The sequence below is a fragment of the Vicugna pacos genome, chromosome 3 (assembly GCF_048564905.1).
Source record: "Vicugna pacos chromosome 3, VicPac4, whole genome shotgun sequence".
In the NCBI taxonomy this organism is placed as follows: Eukaryota; Metazoa; Chordata; class Mammalia; order Artiodactyla; family Camelidae; genus Vicugna; species Vicugna pacos.
Window position 1 is genome coordinate 25472611 of NC_132989.1, and position 24578 is coordinate 25497188.

Sequence of the window (24578 nt, forward strand, 5' to 3'; positions counted from 1 at the left end):
CTGAGTTTTGGAGGGTAGTGATAGCTGAGATCATCCAGAATTAGACCATGCCCCAAGTGAAGATGATTTTATAAAGACAAATTCAAGCTCCTCAAGGAGGTTATTTTATAAAAGGCTTAGACCGTCATTTGTCTTAATAAAACAAAAACATTTGTCCATGGCATTTGAGTTTTAATAAGTTAGATGCTATGATAAAGAAAACCTATGACACTGGGTTTTAAGAAACTAGATGCTCTGAGCCCAGAGAAAAGGATGCTATCAGCTTTCAGGATACAGCTGATATAGGACAATGCAGAGCTGGTCCTCTCAGCTCTCTATCTCAGTCAGTCCTTGCTGCAGGCATCTTCTGCTTGTGCTGACTCCCTGCCCAGCTGCCTAGAGACCTTCACAGTGGTGTCCCACCTGGGCAAGTTCTCCTCCAGACTTTTCTGATTCTTCTCCACAAAGTCCATCACTCCCAGGTTCTACCACTTCAGTGCCTCACTGGGTACCCACATAATCAGGCACAGGAAGAGCAGCAATGTCAGCCAATGGGAACGGCTGAATACAACAGCCTCTTCCTGGTTACATCTGCACTCAACAGAGGCCTTCAGTATTATTCAGCCAAAGAAGACTTCCTTTCCTCTCAGGGTGGGAAGGTAGACCCCTCCGCTTCCCCAAGCGCACAGAACCACAGCTCTCCCCCACTGGAGTGGAAACCTACTGCTTACAGAGCTCCACAAGTGGTAAAGGGCACACCAGTGGCCAGGTCCCATCACTCCAAACCCTGTGAGCCCTAAATACAGAATAACTTGCAGTCCCTCACATGGGTCGTGTGCTTTCTTACCCAAAGTGAATAGTCCTTATGCTTCACCTGGCTCATTTCTACTCAGTCTTCAGGATTTGACTTAGGAGTCACCTGCTCCAGAACGCACTTCCCCGCTGCAAGTCAAGGATTGGTCCCCCTCCTTATGCTTGCACGGCCCCATCACAGTATCTACCACATTGGTGGTGAGACTGCCATATAGGTGGGCTGGCCTGTCGCTCCCAGTAGTTGGCGAACCCACTGACTCTCCAGTAGTGAACCTGAAATTTGCTTAACATTCAAAAAACTTTGAGGAAGGAAGGGAGAAAGGAAAAAAGGAAAAGGAAAGGAAGGATGACCATGAGGATGTCAGACTGATGGGGACATCAGACTAACCGGGGCTTGAGGCAAAGCAGTTGGTTGGGGAACATGGGGGAGTGATGAGGCCTTCGTGAAGGAGGAGCACCTTATATCAGCATTTCAGTCAGGCGTCAAGGGCAGGCATCCAGTCCTGGCCAAGAGGCTCTGCCACGTACTCACTCTGAGATCCTAGATAAGTCTTTCCCCCAGAAAAGTCTCAGCTTCCTCCTTGACTCATGTGTGGTGTAGCTGGATTATCTGGCTTCAGCAATCTATGAGGAGAAGTTTGCTGAGAGTGGTGATGCCCCGAGCCACCAGATACTAAGCATCCTCTCTGCCCAAAGCCTAGTCCTGAGTTTCCTGCTTCTTTGTCTGAGGAAGCTTGTGATTGGGTCGATGAATGAGCTTCCCAAACCTGAAATTTCACCAATTAAGCCTGAAACTCACTGCAGCCCTTAAGTGGCCAAAACCAACCATAGCAAATGAAAACTGACTGGGAATGATCAGGAGATGTTTTATGGGTCAGATCTATCAGTTTCTCCTTAATCTGTTCCATCAGCAGCAATGATGCAGGATTCTCAGGGGAGGAGTCCAAGAGCAATGGAGAGGCGTCCATGCTGGTCTCACTTAGCAGCGTCTGACTCAGTGAATTGGTCCTCATCTGGTGCAAATGCCAAAGTAGGGCAGTTTTGGGGCAGAACATGGGTTGTCAGGGTTCCATCAAGCCAGGGAAGGAGTGTAGCTGGCCCACCCTCTGGTCTGACATCCCTCGGAGAAGAAGCGCTGCAACAAAGCAAGTGGTTCAATTCATGGAGCTGAAAATGCCTAGTAAAAGGGAGTGAGAAAGTAAGCTGGGGGACAGGCTCTCAGATTATGTCATTCACTTTTGCAAATGTTAGTTATAAAACATAGATAAAACACGGGAAAATGTTTTTAAGATAGTGCTAAATGAAAAAGCAAGCTGTAGATTTGTATTTGTAGTGTGGTTATAATTAGGCAAATGAACAAAAGCAAAATTCACAGAAAACTCTGTATAAAGACAAACAATAGCATAGAGATCTCTGGCAGGTAGAATGATTATCCTTCAAAAATTCTATTTTCTCCACTTTTCTGACTTTCCTGAAAAGTGCCTATATTTTATGTTGCTATGATTAAAAATAATCATCTGACAAAGGGTTCTTCAAGGCCATTTGCTTCAGTGGCTGCCAAGCATGGTTCTTCTGTGTGCCCAGCAGCTGCTCCAGCATCTCCAGGGAAGCTCATTAAATATGCAAGGGTCTAAACCACACCTCTAGAAATCCTGACGAGGCAAGCCTGGCATTCGAGCAGGAATCTGCATTCATTAAGTTAAAACTAAAAAGCTGGCCAGGTTATTCCAAAGTGGACCCAGAGCTGTAGGTTCTAGTGCAGCTTGTCTTTGCCGAATGAGGAAACAGGCCCCAGAGAGAGGAGTCACCTGCCAGGTACATGACAGAAACAGGACTGGAGCTCAGTACCCATTCTGGTGGAGCACAGTGGACTGGGTAATTAGACACAGATTGTGAGATATGAGAACTCCGTGCTCCTTCTGTGTTTCTTGGCATTGTATGATGTGGCTCCAAAGGCAGACCTTTCTGGAATGGCCTGACTGGTGAGACTGCTTAAGAATGCTTACTGGAGTAAACATGCTCTTCTTGTGACTTTTTACGAACAAAGGCACCCGGCCCTCGGGATTGGAAATGTTGATATGGAGGATCTGGATAAAAGGGCTCTGGTTCTGCCCTCTTTCCCTAAGGGCTAGCATTATAATGTCTGTTGATTTTGGCCTTCAAGGCAGAAAGTAGAATTGCTCATGCTCCTTTGATATGCAAGGTTGCTGTGTCTAAATGGGATGCCAGAAGGGCAGGCTGGCCCCAGTCTTCTGGCCAGAACTCCGCTCCTTCAGGGGCTAACCTTCAGCCTGGGAGAGAAGCAGAAAGGGCAGGAGTGGGGAGAGACGGCCTCAGAGATGCAGCAGCAGTCAGAGCTGCCGACTCAGTTCTGCACATGCTCCTAATAATTACACCACATGCCATTCAGCCAGGGCCTTTCTAGCAGGGGCCATCAAAGCTGCCTCCTTCCTTATATATTTCTCATTAAATGATGTCCTCTGAGGTGACAGGTGTCAAACTACATTGTTCTGCCTCCTGTGAACACAACTGCAACTGGATGGAGCTGTCTTCTCACCTCCTGCAGCATAAGCAGCCCCTGCCTCACTGTGTGGAGATCAGGGGGTTTGGAAAACAGCTGGTGTCCCAGCCAGAGTCTCACTCATGTGACTTCAAAGGAAAAAAAGAGTTTATCGTTGGGATATCCAGGGTCTGGAGCAGGGCTGGAGAAAGTCAGGAAGCAGGCAGTTCTAGGTGCCAGAAAGAACAATGATAATGATAACAATAATAATAGCTAATGTGGGAAGACAGGGTTTCCTCTCATCCTCCCCCGACCTCCCTGAGGAAGAGGGTGTCTGTGTTAAGACAGTAAAAAGACAGAAGTTTTGCTGAAAGGATCCCAGTCCCCAAGTGGCATCCACACTGCAGCATCTAAAGACCCACTGTAGGCAACCAGAGGAGGGTCAAAATGACCACAGAGCATTTGCAGTCCTTCTCTTGAATGGAGATGAGGGTCCTGAGAAGAGGACTGAGGCTTGGCTCAAGAGCATAAGAAGAAAGACTCAAGGGCAGGGTGACTGGAAAACACAGGGAGAGAGGAGTCTCCTGGGCAGACCTCCAAGACAGACTTTATATCGCAAGTGGATCAGGGGGAAGGTCAAGAAATATTTTGCACCACCATCCAAATTCAGTGTGCTTCATCTATGTTTCTTTTTGGTGATGGGGTACCTACCTGTCATTTTTGACCTTACAGGTAAACTGAGGGGGTTACATAATACCATTTAAGCACCTAATCTTTTAACATTTGCTTAAAATTGGTTCAAGTTCCAAACCTAAGTGTACTAGTAAACTTACAACCTCCACCACCACCTCTACCATCACTACCAATTCATATGGAAATTCCTGGAAAGCACTGCACTGCACTGCACCTGGACACCTACTTAAACCCTCTTCCTTTCTCTAAGTTAACTATCAAATTCTGGCATCTCACAGCATGAACCATCAATCCCCTGCACATCAGTCTTCCCTCAAACACCACCAACACACCAAGATCTGCATACTCTACATTTTTAAAATTAATAGACTTTATGTTTGTTTCACAAAAAAAATTGGGCAGATAATAGAGTTCCCATATTCCCCCTCCTCCCTATACATCTTAGATGAATGGGCTACATTTGTTACGATTAATTAACATATACTGATACGTTATATGAAATCATTTATATTTATGCTATGAACTAGTTTTCACCATGGTTCACTCTTTGGGTTGTACAGCTCTATGGGTTTTGACAAATGCATGATATCATGTATTGACCATTGTAGTATTGTATTAGTCAGGGTTCAACAGAACCAATAAAAGATATTTTTACTTGTATTGTTTTATTTATATTATTAAGTATTACTTAAAATGGTCAATGTTAGTATTAATTAAAATGTTAACCAAAGGGAGTTGGTTCATGCAATTATGGAGACTGACAAGTCCTGAGATCTTCAGCTAGTGAGCTTGAGACTGGAGAGTTGATGGCATAGTTCCAGTCTGATTCCAAAGGCCTCCAGGATCAAGACTCAAGAGCAGATGTTTCAGTTTAAGTCTAGAGGCAGGAAAAAACTGATATCCCAGTTCAAGGAAGTCAGGCAGGAGAAAATTCCCTCCACTCAAGGGACAATTGGCTTTTTTGTTCTATTCAGCCCTTCAACTGATTGGAAGAGGCCCACCCACCTTAGGGAGGGCATCTGCTTTTCTCAGTCTACCCAAGTCAATTGTTAATCCCATGCAAACAGCTTCACAGACGTACTCAGAGTATCTGACCAAATATCTGGGCATCCCATTGCCTAGCTGAATTGTCACATACAATTAACACTCAAAATATTGTACAGAATAGTTTCACCAACCTAAGAAGCCCTTGTGCATGAACTATTCATACATCTCCTCTCCTCTGGCCCCTGGTAACCACTGATCTGTTTACCATCTCTGTAGTCTTGACTTTTCCAGAATGTCTTTTAGTTAGAATCATACAATAATCATATAGAGGACCCATAGACAGGGAGAAAACATTTGCAAAACACATATGATAAAGGACGTGAATCCAAAATATACAAAACCCAACATTATGAACACAAATAATCCAATTGAAAAAGTGCAAAATAATCTGATGAAGACACCTTACCAAAGAAGATGCAAATAGGCACAGGAAAAGATGCTCAACATCATATTTCCCAAGGGAACTGCAAATGAAAACAATAATGAACATCTATTAGAATGGTTAAAATCCAAAAAACTGACAGCACCAATTGCTAATGAAAAGCAACAAGAATGCATTCAGTGTTGGTGGGAATACAAAAGGTCTAGCCATTTGGGAAGACAGTTTGGCCATTTCTTACAGAACTAAACATAAGACACAGCAGTGCTGTTCCTAGGTATTTACCCCATTGTATTCAAAACATAGGTCCACACAAAAACCTGCACGTGGATGTTTATGGCAGCTTCATTCATAATCACAAAGCTGGAAACAATCAAGATGCCTTCAGCAGGTGGACGGATAAACAAACCAAAGTAGCACAGGGAGGAGGGAGAGAAGGGGATGAATTTGTGAGGTCTCTACTACTACAAAAAGGGCCAAAGCCACACCTGAGCCCGCAGGTCAGTGGTATCACTGGAATCCAAAGGATTGTCTGTCCTATTAGAAAGCTGAGCACAGTCAGTCCATGTCTGGAAAGCATGTGGCACTTCTTGGAAAGCAGCAGGTGCAGAATACATGTTAGTTTGCTGTCCCTTTCCATGTATTCCATAAATCAGAGGGAGGGGCTTGCTGCCTTCCTGAGGTGATGTCTGGGCCTCACTTGCTTCTTGTTCTGAATCTTACCTTCCCATCTGCAGCAGGATGGTGGGATAGCCAAAGCTGACTTGCAAGGTACCAAAGACCCATCTCTCAGTTCAGCTTAGCTCACTCAACACTTCTTGATACCTGCTGTGTCACCAAAACCAGTCTCAGAGTATCTTTCCTGCTGGCCAGAGTCACACTTTGGATTTTTAGGACCTTAAATGTGGGCTGCATTGAAGTGAACTAAAGGGCCCTGCTGAATACAACTTTGTGATTGAGCAGAAGTGAGATATTAGTACCCACTGACAAGAACCAGGAGGAATCAGGGTTCAGGTTTCAGAGAAGATGCAATGGAGGCATTAGGATTTGGCAATAGAAAGGTCTAGAGCTCAAAGGTGGGATGTGCAAATCTGGGGCTGGAGGGCCCCATGGATCTAGAGGTAACGCATCGGCTTCAAACAGACTGGATTTCTGGAACCTGACTGGTTCTCTGCTAACATGTACGTTGCTTGCACTCAGGAGACTCTGAAAGAACATTTATCTTGATAACTTTAAGGGACTAGCAGGGGACTTTCTCAGTATTACCAAAGCAATTCAACGCAGGTCTTGGTCAAGGACTCAAGAGTCTACTCTTCACCCAGCGGTCTTTCAGCTAGACTGTGAGACTGCTTCAGCCCTCACTTCTGGGGATGTAAGTAATCTCTCAACTGGCCTTTGAGGATGTGATGGAGGAATGAAAACTGCCTTGAGATGAGAAGAGTAAGAGAACTGTGAGACATGAACTTGGTGATAGAAGAAAGACACCGTGTTTGAGTCAGAGACAGGAAAGTCTAGAACCCTGGGGGAAGCAGCAGGGTCGCTGGGGTGGAGAGCAAGCAGTGCCCAAAGAGCCTTAGGGAGTCACTCAGGGAACCAGCAGGGAGGCCGGCCTTAAAGGCACAGGTGCAGATGCAGGGGGCCACCATGGCCTGACTTTCTAGTTTGGTCAAGCACTTCATTTCTAGAGACAGACAGCTTGAGGCTTCAGTGAGGCATTATCATACATCAGCTCAGGTTAGGTGTTTTGCTTTCCATCCTGGCCAAAACTGATTTTATATTTCTCTGATGTAAATTAGGTGGGAGTACTCTGGGAAGCAAATTCTGTCTTCCAAGTTCAGTTTTCAACATTCATAATATATTAGTTTATGCCACTGGTAGATCTAACATGACTGGCTGAGTATGAATCACCATAAAATTGATAAAACAAGTTATTTGCCCTGAAAGAGGAAAGAAGATCAAGAAGCCAAAAGCCAACTTATAATTCACTGAGTTGATGTGTTTATACAGTTATATCTACTAGGAGATACAGACAGACTGACAGACAGACAGATAGGTAGATAGATAGATATATATGGATGAATTGTAGGATAATAAGGTCCTTGGAAGAAATACTGCATGTAGCTCTCTATGGAAAGACCTATTTCTCAATCAGCTATGATAGCTTGTCTAAATCATACTAACTCACTGGGAACTTCTTCTAAGCAGTCATATATCCCAAGATAAACAACAGATTATCAGAAGTGAGGTTAGTGGTCACAGTGTAGATCAAAGACAACCTAATGAAAAGTGCAGGTCATTGACCCAAACCAGTAAGAGTTCCTTTTGTAAACAAGCAAGTGCCCTCCTCTCTCTGATCTGCTTGCTTCTCCTCGCAACTGAGCAGATGGAGAAGGTGCAGGGAGAAAAGTCAGTTTCAGCTCTTATCCCTCCTCCAGGGATTTGACAACAGCTACCTGGAAGTGAATGCAGACATACTTCCAAAATTGATGACAAACTGTCCTGATCAACTATGGCTATGACTAGGGCTATGATTAGAAGAAAATACATTTGACTTTCCTGGATTGCATAATCTTTTTGGGGTCAGCCTTATGATCTCAACATAGAAGGTGAATTTGCTATTTATGGACTTGGTGAGTTACACAAACCTAGGGTGGAATTCTGGCTTCTTACCAGTTGTGTGTCTATCTCAATTTTCTGACCCCTATAAAGCAGGAATGATAATTGCACCTACTCCATAGGGCTATTATATAAATGAGACACTAACTGTAAAGTGCCTTACCACATTATAAATGCTCAAAATTCCTATCTGCTATTATTCTTGATGCTATTAATGATGATAATATTATGTATGTTAACATCAATGCACTCTCCCCCAACTTCTTTTCAAAACACATCACCAGGGCTGCCTCCACCATGCTGCGCACGAGGCTAAGCACTGGGATATAGCGATGCCTTCAAGTGCCTTGTGAAAGTGAGGGAGCCCAAAATCTCAGTGAGTGATTTCCAAAAGAGCTTTAGGAGGGGCTGCAGGGGGTACAGTGACAAATCAAAGGAAGGGAAGAGAAGTCAGCTTTGCCCTGGAGATCCGGAGACACTACATGGAGAAGCAATTGCAGCCTTGAAGGGTGAGATCACCACATGTGTAAGGAAGAAACACATTTTAGCCTGAGGTGACAGCAAAGGTCAGCCAGTCTGGCGCCTTGCTTTGGTCCCAGAGGGGTGCCTGAGTCAGGAATCTGGTAGCAAGACTTCCATGGTGGGCCATGGAATAAACATGAAGAAGATGAAATTATTTATTAGTGACCCCATCATGCCATCCACGCCCTCTGCTCCTTCCAGACGTACAAAGTTTCACCTGAAGCCAAGGAAGCTCATGATTTAGGTCCCGGGAGGGGCCTAGCAATGTTTTCACACTGTCATATGTTTCTGTGAAATCTGAAAAAATCAGATTATTTGAACCACAAATGGTTGAGACTACTATCTTGTCCCCTGCCAACTTCCCTTCTGTCACTTCTCCTCTTGGGCGAGTGGTGCTGGAGTGGCTGTGACAATCTCCTGGATCTGGCTCCAGAGAAACTGAGTTCTGAACACATTCAGTTTGGGTCTAGTGGGATCTGTTTACGGAATGTGCCATCTTGCCCAGGCACAGTCACTGCTAGCCATCTGCTGGAGAAACGGCGTCCAAGCACACTGCCGCTGCTGCTCTGCCCACTCACGACAGTGAAGGCACAGGCGATCGGTAGACACAGGCTTCAGGGGCCTCGCTCAGGAAGGTTGTGAATAGGAAGGAGGAACAAGGTTGAAAATATAGAGCCCAAAGCCAATTCAGGAAAACGTCTTAATGAGACTTGTAAAATCCTAAGTGGAGAATTTGGTTTTCATCGACACCCTGTCAAAATGGTCAGAAATGCAATTACAATGACACCATCCACGTCCTTCCCTTTTCTGAATGGAACTGTGTGAAACAACGTAACTGAACGCCCAGGCTGGTAGGGAAAATGCCTGAAGCAGTGCCACCAGCAGTGAGGACGGCTGTGTGTGAAGGCATATGCTTTATGTATTCTAACTATAATAAAAAAATCACTTTTTAACCAACGAAGCTAGAAGACTGAATTATCCTTCTATGCTTGCTATAAAAATTATCAAAAATTGTTATTAATATGAAGAGAGATGGAGTATATGGGCAAAAACTGAAGGAAAAATTATTCAAGAGGTGTCTCAGCCAGTTAATAAAATAGTATCATTTTTCTAGATTTTTGCCATATTTTAAAAATTTCTACCCCTTCCCTGTTGTGCTGGCTTGTTTTTCTTCTCTGCTGCCTGTACGTGCTCACGTCCTCCCAACCAGTAGATCAGAAACTTCATGCAGATCTTAAGTCCTTATGTAGTATGTCTCCAAAAGGATTCCACAAATTCTTGACATTTTCAGAGCACCACTTTCTCCACTCTTCAGGAGTTTCTCTTTCTAGAGCTCTGTGGCAGACACCCTTCCTTCAGCTGCCCCTGTATCTTCCTTGTAAACAGAACCTTATTTTGTAGGCAGCAGGTGGGCAGCAGCGGGCTCAGGGAAGACTGGCACTTTCACATCCCCAGGCTGAGTGGTTTAAGCTGGCCAGGTAATCCCAGTCATCTGTATTGGGGACTGCACTGGATGCAGGCACATGACCCCGTTTGGCCAACAAGACTAAAGGGACACCTGCTGGGGGGCCTTGACCTTCATAATAAAAGAAAGAATACTCGACTTTGCTGGCCCGGCCCCTACAGCCTGCCTGGGGTATGACTAAAGAATATGTTGCTTGAAGCTTCAGTAAGCATCTCGTCACTCTCAGTGAAAGGTCAAGAGCACTGCCGGGTATAGACACACAGCCCTGACATGGCTAGTCCTCTGAATCAACCTGGAATCACTTATCTCCAGACTTCTTGTATTTTTTGAAAATGAGAAATATCCTCACAGATTTAAGACAACTTCATTGTTTATTGGTGTTGTTACTTGCAGCCCAAAGTAATCCTAACAGACAGAAGTATGCAGTAGAGTCTTATTAGACCAAAGTCACTCCCAGCCTGGCCTCATCCTCTATGCTGCTCAGTTTGGAGTGCCTGTTATTCTCATTTAGCAAACTACTTATGCTGGTGATGCAGCTGGGAAACACTTTGCTGAAATGCAGCCAGCAGACTGCTGGTACATTTTTAGCCATTGCCTTCAGCAAGGTCTTAAAAGCGATAAGTTGAGGCTTAACTAGACTCCAAGAGCAGAGAGAAAAGACGGTGTTGCTTTACTAAAAGGAGGACCTTTTTGCTCATGTCCTAAAACCCAAGTTGAATGTAAGCCCAATAACTTGGAGATATTCAAGGTCAGAAAGTCTGAATTCTCTACCCAACCTAAAATTGGACATAAAAGAGGAAGAAAATTTAGAAAGAGATGACTGCAGGAAAAGGTAAACCTGTTGTCAGGCTTCTTCCCACCACCTTCTCATAAATACTCCCTGTCTGACAGAGGGGACTATCATGTCCACTGGAAAGATATATCTAGGAAGAAAGTTGGGGTTAAGGAGAGATTCCTGTTGCTGCTTTTGCAAATGAGGCCATTGATTTGAAATGATTCAAGGTGAGAAAGTTAAACCTTAAGCCAAGGGATGAACACAATAACTTTAGTTACTTGAATGCCCACGGAAGAACTCAGAAGCAAATAAACTGGAAACTACTAAGTTTAGAAATGACCTCTACAGCCAAAGAAAGCCCTGATCTGGCTGGCAATACAATCCCAATGTCTAAGCAATTCCTTGACCTTGGAATTTGTCACATCAGGAAATGGACTAAAAAATCTATGCATGCCCCAAAGGAGCACATATCATCCTCCAGGACACAAGGCAGGAGTGTCCATGGAGGAAAGCAGACTAGGAGTATTGTCCCAGGTAGTAGAATCAAGGGATGTCAAGGTGATTGGTCAAAGAGTCATTTCATTCCCGGGCAGAAGGGTCTTATCAGTTGTGTTGAACAGCAAAATATGCTAGTACTAGGGACCACTATGCAATACTTCCTCCCCATCCTTTCTAAATACAAAATGTTGTGATTATTAACCCATGCCTTCTTCACTATTGAATAATGGTTTGGTTTGGGACTTTTTTTAAAAATTGTCTTTTAGCCATTGACAGAGATACACTTGCTTTTAAGTTAATGAAATTTTGGTGTCAGGGACCCTCACTTGCATGGACTCCTTCCATGGTTCAGTGTGGTCTTCTTGGTGTCACCAGAGATATAAGACACAGCAGCTGGAGGTGTGGAGTGCCATCCAGTCTGGGGTTTACACTCTGTGCCCAGGTGTAATCCTGATGCTTCAGGCAGGATCAGTGGGCTATTAGCTCTTCTTCTATATCTGCCTGGCCCCCAGGAACACCAGGCCTCTGCTGGGCCACTATTCAGCATCTGGATCTGTGATGGTTAATTTTATATGTCAATTTGCCTGGGTCACCATACCTAGATATAGATCAAATATTAGTCTAAACTGTTGCCATGAAGGTATTTTTCGATGAAATTAATATTACAACCAGTAGACTCTGAGTAAAGCAGCTTACCCACCATAACATGAATGGGTCTGATACAATTAGTTGAAGGCTTTAAGAGAAAACAGATGGAAGTCTCCCGAGAAAGAAAGAATTCGGCCTCCAGACTGCCTTCAGACTCCAAACTCCAATATCAGGGTCTTCCCTGGGTCTCCAGTTTGCCAGCCTACCCTACAGATTTTAGACTTGCCAGCCTCCATAACTGTGAGAGAAAATTCATTAAAATTTATCTCTCAGAGCTACAGTAATCAAAACAGCATGGTTTTGGCATAAAAACACACATATGGATAGATGGAATGTACTAGAAAGTCCAGAAATAAACCCACACACCTATGGTCAATTAATCTTTGACAAAGGAGGCAAGAATATACAATGAAGAAAAGACAGTCTTTCAGCAAGTGGTGTTGGGAAAACTGAATAGCAGCATATAAATCAACAGAGTCAGAACACTCCCTCACACCGTACACAGAAATAAACTCAAAATGGCTTAAAGACTTAAATATAAGACAAGACACGATAAAGCTCCTAGAAGAAAACACAGACAAAACATTCTCTGACATAAATCTTAGCAATGTTCTCCTAGGACAGGCTACTTAGGCAATGGAAATAAGAGAAAAAATTAACAAATGGGGCCTACTTAAACTTATAAGCTTTGGAACAGCAAAGAAAACCATAAGTAAAACAAAACAACCACCTATGGAATGGGAGAAAATATTTGCAAATGATGGGACTGACAAAGCTTTAATTTCCAGAATATATAAACAGCTCATACAACTTAATAATCAAAAAGCAAACAACCCAATTCAAAAATGGGCAGGAGATCTAAACAAGCAATTCTCCAATGAAGACATACGAATGGCCAATAGGCACATGAAAAAATGCTCAGTATCACTAATTGTCAGAGAAATGCAAATCAAAATACAATGAGGTATCATCTCACACCAGTCAGAATGGCCATCATTCAAAGGTCTACAAACAATAAATGCTGGAGAATGTAGAGAAAAGGGAACCCTCCCACAATGCTGGTGGGAATCTAGTTCAGTACAGCCATTATGGAGAACAGTATGGAAATTCCTCAAAAAAACTAAAATTAGACTTATCATACGATCCAGCAATCCCACTTCTGCATATTTATCCACAGTAAACTCTAATTCAAAAAGATACCTGCACCTCAATGTTCATAGCAGCACTATATACAATAGCCAAGACATGGAAGCAACCTAAATGTCCATCGATAGATGGCTAAAGAAGCTGTCATATATTTATATAACCAAATGCTACACAGCCATAAAATATGCCATTGTAGCAACATGGATGGATCTAGAGATCATCATTCTAAGTGAAGTAAGCCAGAAAGAGAAAGAAAAATACCATATGATATCACTCATATGTGGGATCTAAAAAAAAAGAAAGAAAAAAGAGGACACTGATCAATTCATCTACAAAATAGAAACAGACTCACATACATGGTAAACAATCTATGGTTACCAAGGGAAAGGGGGTGGGAAGGGATAAACTCGGGAATTTGAGATTTACAAATGTTAGCCACTATATATAAAAATAGATTAAAAAAACAAGTTTCTTCTGTATAGCACAGGGAACTATATAAAATATTTTGTAATAACCATCAATGAAAAAAGAATATGAAAACAAATATATGTATGTATATGCATGACTGGGACATTGTGCTATACACCAGAAATTGACACATTGTAACTGTCACTCAATTTTTAAAAATTTAAAAATAAAATAAAAATTAATCTCTTTCCCTTTATATATTATATATATCTTTATATATAGGCATATATATATGTATGCCTATCTTTTTATTTATTATATTAAGCTATATATATATTAAGTGTTCTCTCTCTCTATATATATATATATTAAGCTATATGTATATATGGCTATCTTTAACCCCAAAGAGAAATACCTGATTGAGAGGCAGAGAGCCTGCTCTCCTCCTTGCTTGGAGGCCAAGACAACTGAGGATTCATGCCCATTACCCCAGGTCAGGAGTGGTGGGGCCAACAGAAACTAGAAGTGCCAAGGACCAGGTTGACTTGCTTTCCATGGGACCTGTAATCTGCACCTGTGTCCTCTGAGATCAAAGGGCTGAAATTCTCCCGCAGTTCATCTTGAAGCATAAAGATCTGCCTGAGTAAGAAAATGCAGAGAGTGTTACCACTGAGGTATTACATGTAAGAAAACAAGCTGTAAAGTTGGATAAAATTATCTAGGGCCTTTTCTGTGCATGGCAGTCCAGACAGATGGAAAAACCATGGCTCCACCATGATGTGGCTGAACCCCCAGCTCCAACCCCAAATCCTGCCTTACCTCTTGGCTTGCTGTTATGCAAGATCAGCATTCCTCTTATTTTTAAAGTCAGTTAGAGTCAATACTTCTTGCATTTAAAATCATCTTAACTGATAAGGTCTGTGGCTTAAATTCAATACATCAAAGTTCTTGTCAGCTTGTTTTCGTGAAAATATACCATTTTAGGAATTTTATAATATTCACTCAGCAGGTTTACATACACTAGTCTTTATTTCATTGTTATAACATTTACGATGGTAAGATTGCTTAATTACTTGCAACTTTGAAAGCATATGCATTTCTCAACATCTTGATAATGCTTGCTGTAGTGTTCATAGTTTACTTCACACACCATCCTTTTGGTCTTTGAATAAGTAATATACCAATTGTCATTTTTAATAGTAAGTCAAACTACTACACAGTTTAATAAATACTTACTGAAATATAAAAACATTCATTTGCTTTCTGAAAAAAATACTAGCATCTATTTTTAACTTAAAAAATAATCTAGAGAAAGAAAGTAGGCTTCATCATTGTTTCTGTAAATACACTAGTGATAAGATTGCATGTTGTGAGAGATGTAAGCAATTCACTGTGATTCTAGTGAGCAATTTCCTTTAACTTGTTTCTGTTAAATGCAAACAGCCAAAGTCTGCAAAGTTTTTGTGCTCCCAGATAATCTGGGACATAAATAGGGAGCTGAAGTCTAGAGTGGCCACTGAGGTGACATGAAGGAGGCAGAGAAAGCCAACTGCTTTCCCTATAATCATAGCTGAGCCTTTAAGATTTGGTTCAGATTCCTCAGGGATTAGGAAATCCAGGCCCCTGTCTGGCTAAACTAGACAGGAAAGGTGGTGTATCAGTTTTCTCCTTGAAAACTGCCAGCAATGTAAGTTCCTAGCCTCAACAGCATCCAATTCTATGGTTATAGCCCCTGAGAGCCAAGAGACTACCTCATGTCTCCTTGAAGTGTGTTCCTTTTTCATTAATGTCTACTGTTGCCTCCTTTTGTTCCACCCAACACCAACCCCAGCGATGGACAAGAAACGATTCCAAAACTCTTTATAATTTGTTTTTCTAAAACCATCTTTGTTTCAACACTCTGACTGCCTTAGGACTCTTGAGTCACTTCTGTTGTCCCTGTACCCTCAGTCACTTATCCTAGGCTCAGAACTATCAATGACATCAAACGCATGTGATATCGTCCACTGCAACCCTTCCCTTTTCCTCATATTTCTGTTTTGCTCTCTTGGACCATTTTTTCCCATCCCAGCACTGAAACACATCATCCTCTTAGCATCTTCTCACAGTAAATTATATCTAAGTTCCCTGCCACAGTTTGCATGACCTGGAAGCAGTTGGTCAAGGTGTTGAAAAGGACTGTCAACTGCATCACTGTCAAGAGGCCTCCCCAGGGAATGCTCAGTCTGTTCAATTAACCACAGTCCAGGGGCTGGCCTTCAGTCTTCCAGGTCAGATGCCTAATTTTGCTTTACTCTCCAAAGAAGGGCTGCCTCTTGGGACAGACTCACCCCATGCCAGCTCTCACAGCCTGAAGCAGACTCAGAGGGCCAATTCTATGGTGACAATATCACTCTCCCTGTGCTATGTCATTCCTAATGCTGTCTCTCTCTCTCTCTCCCCAAAAGAGAGAAACGTAAGAATCCAAACTGAAGTTAGAAGATTCCTGTGGGTATGAAATCAAGTTTAAAAGTTCTTAAGACATATTGCCAAGTCTCTTTCCAGGAGGGTAATATATACTAACTTACAATCTCACTGGTTGTTTATCAGCACTCGTTTTGATAGACTCTTGTCAATACTGGTCATAACTGAAATATTTTTAGTTAATTTGTAGGCTAGCATCCATTCTCATCATCTCCACTGGTATCAAATGACATTTTGAAATGCTCTTTCCATCTTTGGGGTGTATTACCAGTATCGTGTCAATCAATGTCATACACAGTTCTAATCAAGAGGTTATTTTTAGTCTTTTCGAGGCTCCACAGTAAGATAACTGGATAGAACTGACCTTCAGAGCTTTATCTGAGGAAGAGTTCTCTGGATATCCCTAAAGCTGAATTTGGAAAGAAACTTTTTACCAGGGAGCAAAATAAAAATATTTTTGATTCTGATTCTAAAGCACTAGATTGTAATCTTTCCCCAACCACATGCACATTCTATGCTGAAAATACTGGTGTATAGAGATTCACTTGCGTCAGCTTTATACAACCATCCGTAAGAACTTCAGTTACAGCATGAGTCACTTCTATTAGCTATTATCATATAGAGAAGAAATCAGGTTTGGGGAATAGAAAAGAGCAAAGTAGAATGGAGGTTTTTATGGTGAAGACTTGGGAGAGAATAAAAAAAGCTAAAGGAGGTCAGCCAGGGCTCAGAGCTACACTCTGACGTGTTTGGATGAGAGAGCTGAGCTGTACAAATCTCTAATAAGAGGATACTGGTGGATGTGCTTGTGCTTAGGGCTCAGTCCCTGGACCACAACAAGACCAGGCAGATGGGAGTCAAGAAGTCTGAGTCATCTCATCCAAAAGAAATTAAACATTTAGATTGAAAATCGAATAGGAAAAAAATGATACATCTATGACAAAGCAAAATTAATTTCCAAGCATTCTTCGGAAGCCTCAAGGAAGGGTTATATTAAATTTTTCCATGACACGTAAATTAATTGTACAGTACCAGTCACTATTAATTTAAAATGTATTAAACATAGTTTTCTTTTAATTGGATTGAGTTGGGTTTATTTTGTATTGATGGATGTGAAACTTTTATAAGGGCATTCATAGTGTTTCTGTGATGTTGGTCCTCTCAATTCTACTTTTCCTATGGTGTTAAGATTCTCCACCATGCATTTTTCTTTACTCATACAATTTTTAGAGAAAGGTACTGATATTGTGAGTGATGCTGGAATTACCATGCTTTCTTCCTCCCGATGCGGTTTCATTTCTCAAGTATCACACTGTTAGAATTCAGCTGGCATGACACAAAAGTGTGGTTCCACTTGTCACTAAGGGGCCTTTAGAAGCCTCTGGATCCATAGCTGTTTGCAGAAGAGACCTCTTGGGTGGACAGTTGGGGACTTTACCTTGCCTTCTAATCATCCGACTTGCTCAGTTTCCTCAGTTCATTACTCTCTTGGCTTCATGTCAATCTCCTAACCTCTATTTCTATGTCCCTCTCTCCCCACCCCACATATGCACATACCCTGTTTCTGAGTCATTGCACAGATAGCCATTTCATCAGGGCACTCCCTGGAACCATTAACTTTTCTCTCTCCCATCCTCCTGCCTCATCCATCCCTACCACAGTCAGCCTTCCTGTCTGGAGTCTCAGATCCCTAGCCACTGAGCATCATAGTCCTGCAACAAAGGGACAAGTCAATTTGGCAGAGTGATTAAGTTCATTAACTTGAGCATCAAACTGTACGGCTCCAGTTAAAAAATGAGTGTTTATTAGTTATGTGACTTGGGCAAGTTACTAAATCTGTTTGAATTTCAGTTTCCTCATCTACCAAATAGATGTAATAAAAGTACCTACTTAGACTGTTAAGCTAAGGGTTGGGCATACAGTTGGCGACCAACAAACATTAAATGTTATTACTGCTACATGATGATGTGATGACGAACCAGGCACTCTGCTAGGCACTGTAGTATCTCCTTTAAACTTCACAACAATTCTTTGAAGGTGATGGCATCTCCATTTTAGAGATGAGGAAGATGAGGTTTCCCGGGTAAGGGAAGAGGGTTACTTTGTTACGCAGTGTCACCAGATCACAGCTATAGGACTCCAAAGCATGTTTCCTTTTTCCCATACCACACTGTGCTCTCAGTGTACATTAAAAAAGGAACAGACAGGTTTTCAAACTAGTATTTCCTGAGCTACATACCAGGCTGTGCTGCCTTGTTTTCCTGGCATCCTCTCATTAAAGCCTCACTGAACACTTCTCTGTTCAAACAATTATTAATTATACATATAACTTTAGGAAAGCCATTCACAATTCCAATGAGACGTTTAGGCACAAAGGAAAGTCTCAATTTTCTCTCCAACCAGGGGAAAGTTCTAGGGCACTTCAGTGCCACCTGACCCTTCTGCATGCTTCATTGGTGGTGGCAACCAGATGCTACAATTCTTAATCCCATTTTTTTTTTTACTGCCAGCTTATTCTGCACTGTTTTCCCATCCTCCTCAAGTTGGAGCACTCTGAATTATTGACACACAGATGCCAATGTTTCAGGGGTAAGACTGTGCAGTTAGAATGAAATTAAGTGTGTCAACAGTGATGCATAATGGAAGGACTGGCGTTTTCTGGTTGGATATTGGATTTTGTTCCATTGTGGGATTCAAATTAGCTCATAAACATTGGATGATATATGATAAATATTCCCTCTAAATAAAGCATACAGATTCTTCAGAGATGAGATTTATCTACCTGCTTGGGAATACTCTACACTTATGCTTTATTCAGTGCCATGACTAAGTCACAACAAAGCCTCAACCTGGCAGTGAGGCTGCTCTCCTGAGACATGACTGTTCTCTCTAATATAATTCAGGCGGGGGTCTTAGGGCACTACACTGGAAGATTGCAAGGCAGGCAGACAAAAGTCCATTTGCATGAGGGACTGGGGATGCTCATGGGAAAGCACTCATCCCCGGGGAAAGAGGAGCCAAGTTCCACCAGCTTCACTCTATTGCTGAGCTTTGCTATTGGCGCTGGGTCTGAGCATGGCATGGTGGCTGCCTGTCATTCGATGTCTCAGGCTTAGCCTCACCCCCATGCATTCGTGTCTGGGTTTTAAGGTGAGAGGACACTGCCAGCAAATACTGAATGTTCTGTATTGCTAAAGTAAAACAAAAGGCAAAATCCAAGCTGGGTCCTTGAGGACAATGTTCCACCATAGGGTGGCAAAGACGTGCTCCCTCACATCAACCTCGTCCACCACACAGCTCTGGTCTCAGCTCCAGGATGGCTTTGGCAGTCCCTGTGCAAGTTGGTGGAAGTGGCAGCAGTGGATTATGGGAAATGGCTGTGTTTAATGAAAAGTACAGGCAAGCCTAGCAGAAGTGTCGATGGTCTAGAGATGATTTAGGTCTGGACAAGGCAATGGAATTCACTGGACTTGATTGTACCCAGGTGAAAGGAATGCCAGTATGTGGCACTTAACTACAGAGGCTGACTGAACTTGCCTGTGAGCACATGTGTAAGCCGTGATGTAATTCCCAGGAATGGTGTCAGGGACTTTCCAGGAGGCTGGGAAGAAAGGGCCTGGGAAATACAGCTTATTACTGTAACCATGACTCCGTGTATAAGTGACCAGGTGAGGCCTGGCTGCTTTCGGCCTCAGGGAACTATGTCACATGATAGTATTAATTATAACAGTGTGTGTCACCTCCCAAAACGGATCAATGTCCTAAACCTAAAACCTGAAACTATAAAACTGTAAGAAGAAAACAGGGGGAAAGCTTCATGACATAGTATTTGGCAATGATTCCTTGGAATATGATACCAAACGCAAGAGTAAGAAAAATAAATCAAATGGACTACATCAAAATTAAATACTTCAACGCATCAAAGAACACAATTAACAGAGTGAAAATACAACCCAGAAATGGGAGAAAATATTTGTAAATCATACAGTTAACAAGGAGTTGATCCAGAGTATACAGAGAACCCACACAACAACAGCCAAAAAAAAAAAAAACTCAATTAAAAAATGGGCAAAGGACGTGCACACACATTTTTCCAAAAATAGGCCAACCAGCATATGCAAAGATGCTCCATATCACTAATCATTAGGGAAATGCAAATCAAAGCCAAATGAGGTATCACCTCACATCCATTAGGATGGATACTATTTTTTAAAAAACCAGAAATAACAAGTATCAGCTAGGACATGGAGAAACTGGAATACTTGTGCACTGTTGCTGTGATAGTAAAATGGCACAGCTACTAGGAAAAACAGTATGGCAGTTCCTCAGAAAATTGAAAATACAGTTACTATCTGACCCAGCAATTCCACTTCTGGTATATACTTCTTTGGTATACACCCCAAAGAACTGAAAGCAAGGTGTTGACGAGCTATCTGAATGTTCATTATTCCCAATAGCCAAAAGCAACCCAAGGGGGTCCATCAATGGATGAATGAATAAACAAAATGTGGAATATACAGAGGATGGAATATCATTCAGACTTAAAATGGAAGAAAATTCTAACACATGCTACATGGATTGAACCCAGTGGACATGATGCTAAGTGACAACCAGTCACAAAAAGGCAAATACTATATGATTCCAATTATGTGATCTACCTAGAGCAGTCAAATTCAGAGAGACAGAAAGTACAATGGTAAGTTCCAGGGGCTGGTGGAGTCAGAAACAGGAACTCATTCAATGGGCACAGAGTGGCAGTTTGGAAAGATGAAAAAGGTCTGGAGATTTGTTGTACAACAATGTGAACAGACTTAACAACACTGAACTACACACTTCAAAATGATTTAAGATGGTAAATTATATATTCTGTGTATTTTTACCACAATTTAAAAAAAAGAGTGTGCCAATTTGAGAGCATTCTTTCAAAACCAAGCTTTCTTCACTGCCACTTGCGGTCAGTGTGGTAAGCCATCTGCTCCTTCCCTCACCCTACCCCACCTTTCCACAGATGCCTAGTTTGGTCTGCAAAAGTCAAGGGAGTGTGGCTGGTTCAGAGCAGCGCTACACAAACTGGGGAAACTGACAATGTCTGGAGACATTGTGGTTGTCACGACTAGGGAGGTACTTCTGGCATCTCCTAATAAGAGGCCAGGGACGTTGCTAAACACCCTCTGCACAGCATAGTCTCCCCCAAAGTGTCACTAGTGCTAGGGCCGAGAAACCCTGGGTGAAAGCAAGCCCATTCCCGCCGGTGGCGGGTAACTGACTGCATTTTCATAGGCGAAACTATGTGGCTGCCTGCAGGTAACTGGGACTCTCTGCACCTTCTTCCACAAGCTTTCAGCCAGATTTTAATGTACCTCGGAAAGATGTGTCCAAAGCGTTATCTGTCTCACTTTGTCCTTAGTGAATATGCCCCAGATCAGCCATCCTCTTTCACCAATCCTCAGACAGCTTAAGCCTGAGGAGAATAAAAGGAAAAACTGTTATCTCTGCAGACCTGCAGTGACTCTGTCCTGGCCACACGTGATAATTCTGCCCACACATCCAGGCTGCTTAGTCACACACTCAGCTTCATGGCACGCATGTGGCCTGTCCCTGTATGAAATTCTCACACTAACCTTTCTGCGACTTAGAAAAAACCATGGCTTGTCTCTAAGTGATTGTTCAGAAGAAAGCCGGGTTGAATTATTTGACTACTTGATTCACAATGGGAAGTATCAAACAGCAACAAAACTGTTTTCCCTGGTTGATGTGCAAATTCTCCAAACCAGGTGATTAAGTTAGGCAAGCAATTCAATTCCTGCTCTTTAGGGGCTCATGTTTAGGTGGAAACTAAGGGGCATGTTTGCAATGGAATAAATTATTTCGCAGATGAGTGACAATGCAGGACCCAGGGGCCCAGAGGTAAGATGCCCCTTTCCTCTTTCCTGTCATAGGTAATTACAAGTGCAGTAACTCATGCTGATTTAAAAATTATATATTTTTAGACTATTAGAGCTGGAAGGGTGAACTGTGGCAACCTCTCATTTTTCTAGACAAAGCAGAGAGGCTCAGAGAGGGAAGTCAACTGCTTAAAAGTCACGGAGCTGGTACGGGGGGGAGAACTCTCTACCTTCAGGTGCACCAGGCCACTGTGTTCTTATGCATGGGTTTTCATACTGCTCCACTCACTGACAGACGCTGGGCAAGTCAGGATTAAATGGCTGGGAGCAGGGATAGTGTGAGCCACATTTCAGTGCCCAGTGTGTGATTTAATATTAGTTTACTTAGGGACATTTGAGCTATCAGCTCAATAAAGGTAGAAGCAATCCTTTCTCCTTTGAAACAGCATTTCCTGCTAGGCACATAGGTTTTTTTCCCCAATGTTTTATTAGGAAAATTTCAAACAGACACCACGTTTTAACTGTCTCCTATTCACTTCATCTGCGGGGAGGGATTCCCACCCTGGGGTAATGGAGATGGCTGACCAAGTGACACCCGACACTGGACAGGTGAGATCTACTAGTCCCATTTACTCACGACCTGGGGGAGGAGGCCACCACACATGAGGCAGGGCCCACAGAGTGAACACCCAGGGCTGAGAGAAGGCTTTGTAGTATCAAGAAGATGGGCTGCCCTGACCCCACAGGAGGATGGGACTGACTTGGCTGAAAAATTCCTTGGACAGGCAGGGAACTGAAACCCTACCCAGGGATAAGCAGGGAATGCATCTTGTCCCCTGGATAAGGAGGATTATTTGGCTAAGCGTCCTTACCTATGAGAGCAGAGTAGGGAGGGGAACTGGAGGTGAGGCCACTGGAGGCCCTCCTGATTGTACCAGATGTCAAGGCAGCACAGAATACTGAATCTTACTTTCAGGCCTTTCACCACACAGCAAAGTTGCAAGAATTTTACAATGAGGACCATATACCCACCATTTAAATTACAGCCCTGACACTACTATACTGGCTGTATCACATATTCACCCCTCTATCCACCTATCCATCCACTGATGCAACTCATATTTTTTGTTTCATAGTCAACTGCAGTTGTATGCAGTAGCATACTTCCTCCTAAATACTTCAGCATGAAAATTATGAAGGTGAGCATTTGTGTATGGTTTTGTCCTTTGATGAAAATGTACATACAATGAAATGCCCCAAGTTTAAGTATATATTCTGAGTTTTGACAAATGCAGATACCTGAGTAACCCAAACCTCTATATAGAACTTCACCATCATCCTAGAAAGTTCTGTCACCACCCCTCCAGGCAATCCCTGCCCTCAGTTCCCTCAGAGACAACCACTGTTGTGATTACTTCTATTATAAGTTTGTTTTACCTGTTTTAGAATTTCACATAAATGGAATCATACAATATGTCCTCTTTTGTGTAAGGTTCCTTTCATTCAGTACCATGTTTTCCAGGTCCATCTGTGTTGTATTTATCAGTTGTGTGTTCCTTTTTATTGCTGTGTAGTATTTCACTGTATGACGATGTCACAGCTGGTTTATACATTCTTCCATGGATGAATACTTAGGCTGCTATGTACATTTAAGTTGAAGTCATTCTATGAACATGCTTTCAGTTCTCTTGGGGAAAGGCCCAAGAGTGGATCCCAGGACAGATGTATATTTAGTCTTTTAAGAAACTCAAAGCCTTTTTTCAAAGTGGTGGTTGTACAATTTTGCACTTCCACCAACAACAGATGAGAGTTCCTATTGCCCAAAATCCCCACCATGTTTGGTACTGTCTGTCTTTTCGTAATTTGTTGTTAATTGAGTTTGAAAGTTAAGAAGGCGCATGCGGAGGAAGGCAGGATACTGGGGACAGTACAGAATTTTTGTAAATGTTGCCCCACACCTGTCAAGTAGTCCTCAGACATTTTCCTGGTTAAGTCCAGGGTGGTGCTGTCCCCAATTTCTTTGATGTTTGAGAGCTGTGATGTCCCTGGAGCTTGGGAAGGTCCTTGAGAAATCAACAATCAGAAGCTGCAGCGTTGGCAGCCATGCCATTCAGGGGCCACGGTGATGTTTTCTGACACCTCATTAAGGGTACTTTCTGCATCAGCTAACAATCTGCTGATGCCTGTGACATGACCACTTAACACTGGTCTGCAGACCTAGGAGCCTGTGAACCCTCCAGGGACCCAGAGAAGGTAACACACATACACAGCTTTCGCTCCCTCCAGTGGGGCTGAGTCAACCCACAGTTGGCTCGCACTGTCCATTTGTGGCCATTTGCAAGTGGAGCGGGTGAAAATGGAACTGGTCCTCTCCTACCTTCCCATCACTGAGGAAGGGACCTCTGGACCTGAGGAGACAACACTGGGGTAAGGATACTGCAAATATGGTTATACTGGCAGGGAGAAGAGTCTCTGGAACCTTCTATTCTGTTAAAAGAAAACACTGGCTGCCATGATTGGTGCTGAAAGAGACAAAGCAGGATGGGAAAGTAGGAGAGCTTCTAGGTATAAAGAACTGAAGTATTTCTCAGCTCCGATCCACTGCTAAACTGACAGCATTCCCTGAGGATGGGGTGAGGGGGGAAGAAAATTCCAGGTGCACGTGTCCAAATGTGCTCATGTTTCCAGACCCCATGACTAAGACGAGCAGGGACAGTGAGGAACAAGCTTTGGTATCTGCC

At 42.7% G+C, this 24578-nt stretch overlaps 1 long non-coding RNA gene across 2 annotated transcripts in view; it reads right to left on the reverse strand.

The window, feature by feature from the left end:
- Positions 1-24578, reverse strand: part of LOC116278148 (uncharacterized) — a 564959-nt gene that overhangs the window by 207692 nt on the left and 332689 nt on the right. For both annotated transcript variants that reach the window (XR_012068283.1, XR_004187521.2), the window contains 2 exons: positions 13905-14128; positions 5439-5496 (listed from right to left, as the gene is read on the reverse strand). This is a non-coding gene — a long non-coding RNA (uncharacterized lncRNA). The remainder of the gene's footprint in view (positions 1-5438; positions 5497-13904; positions 14129-24578) is intronic.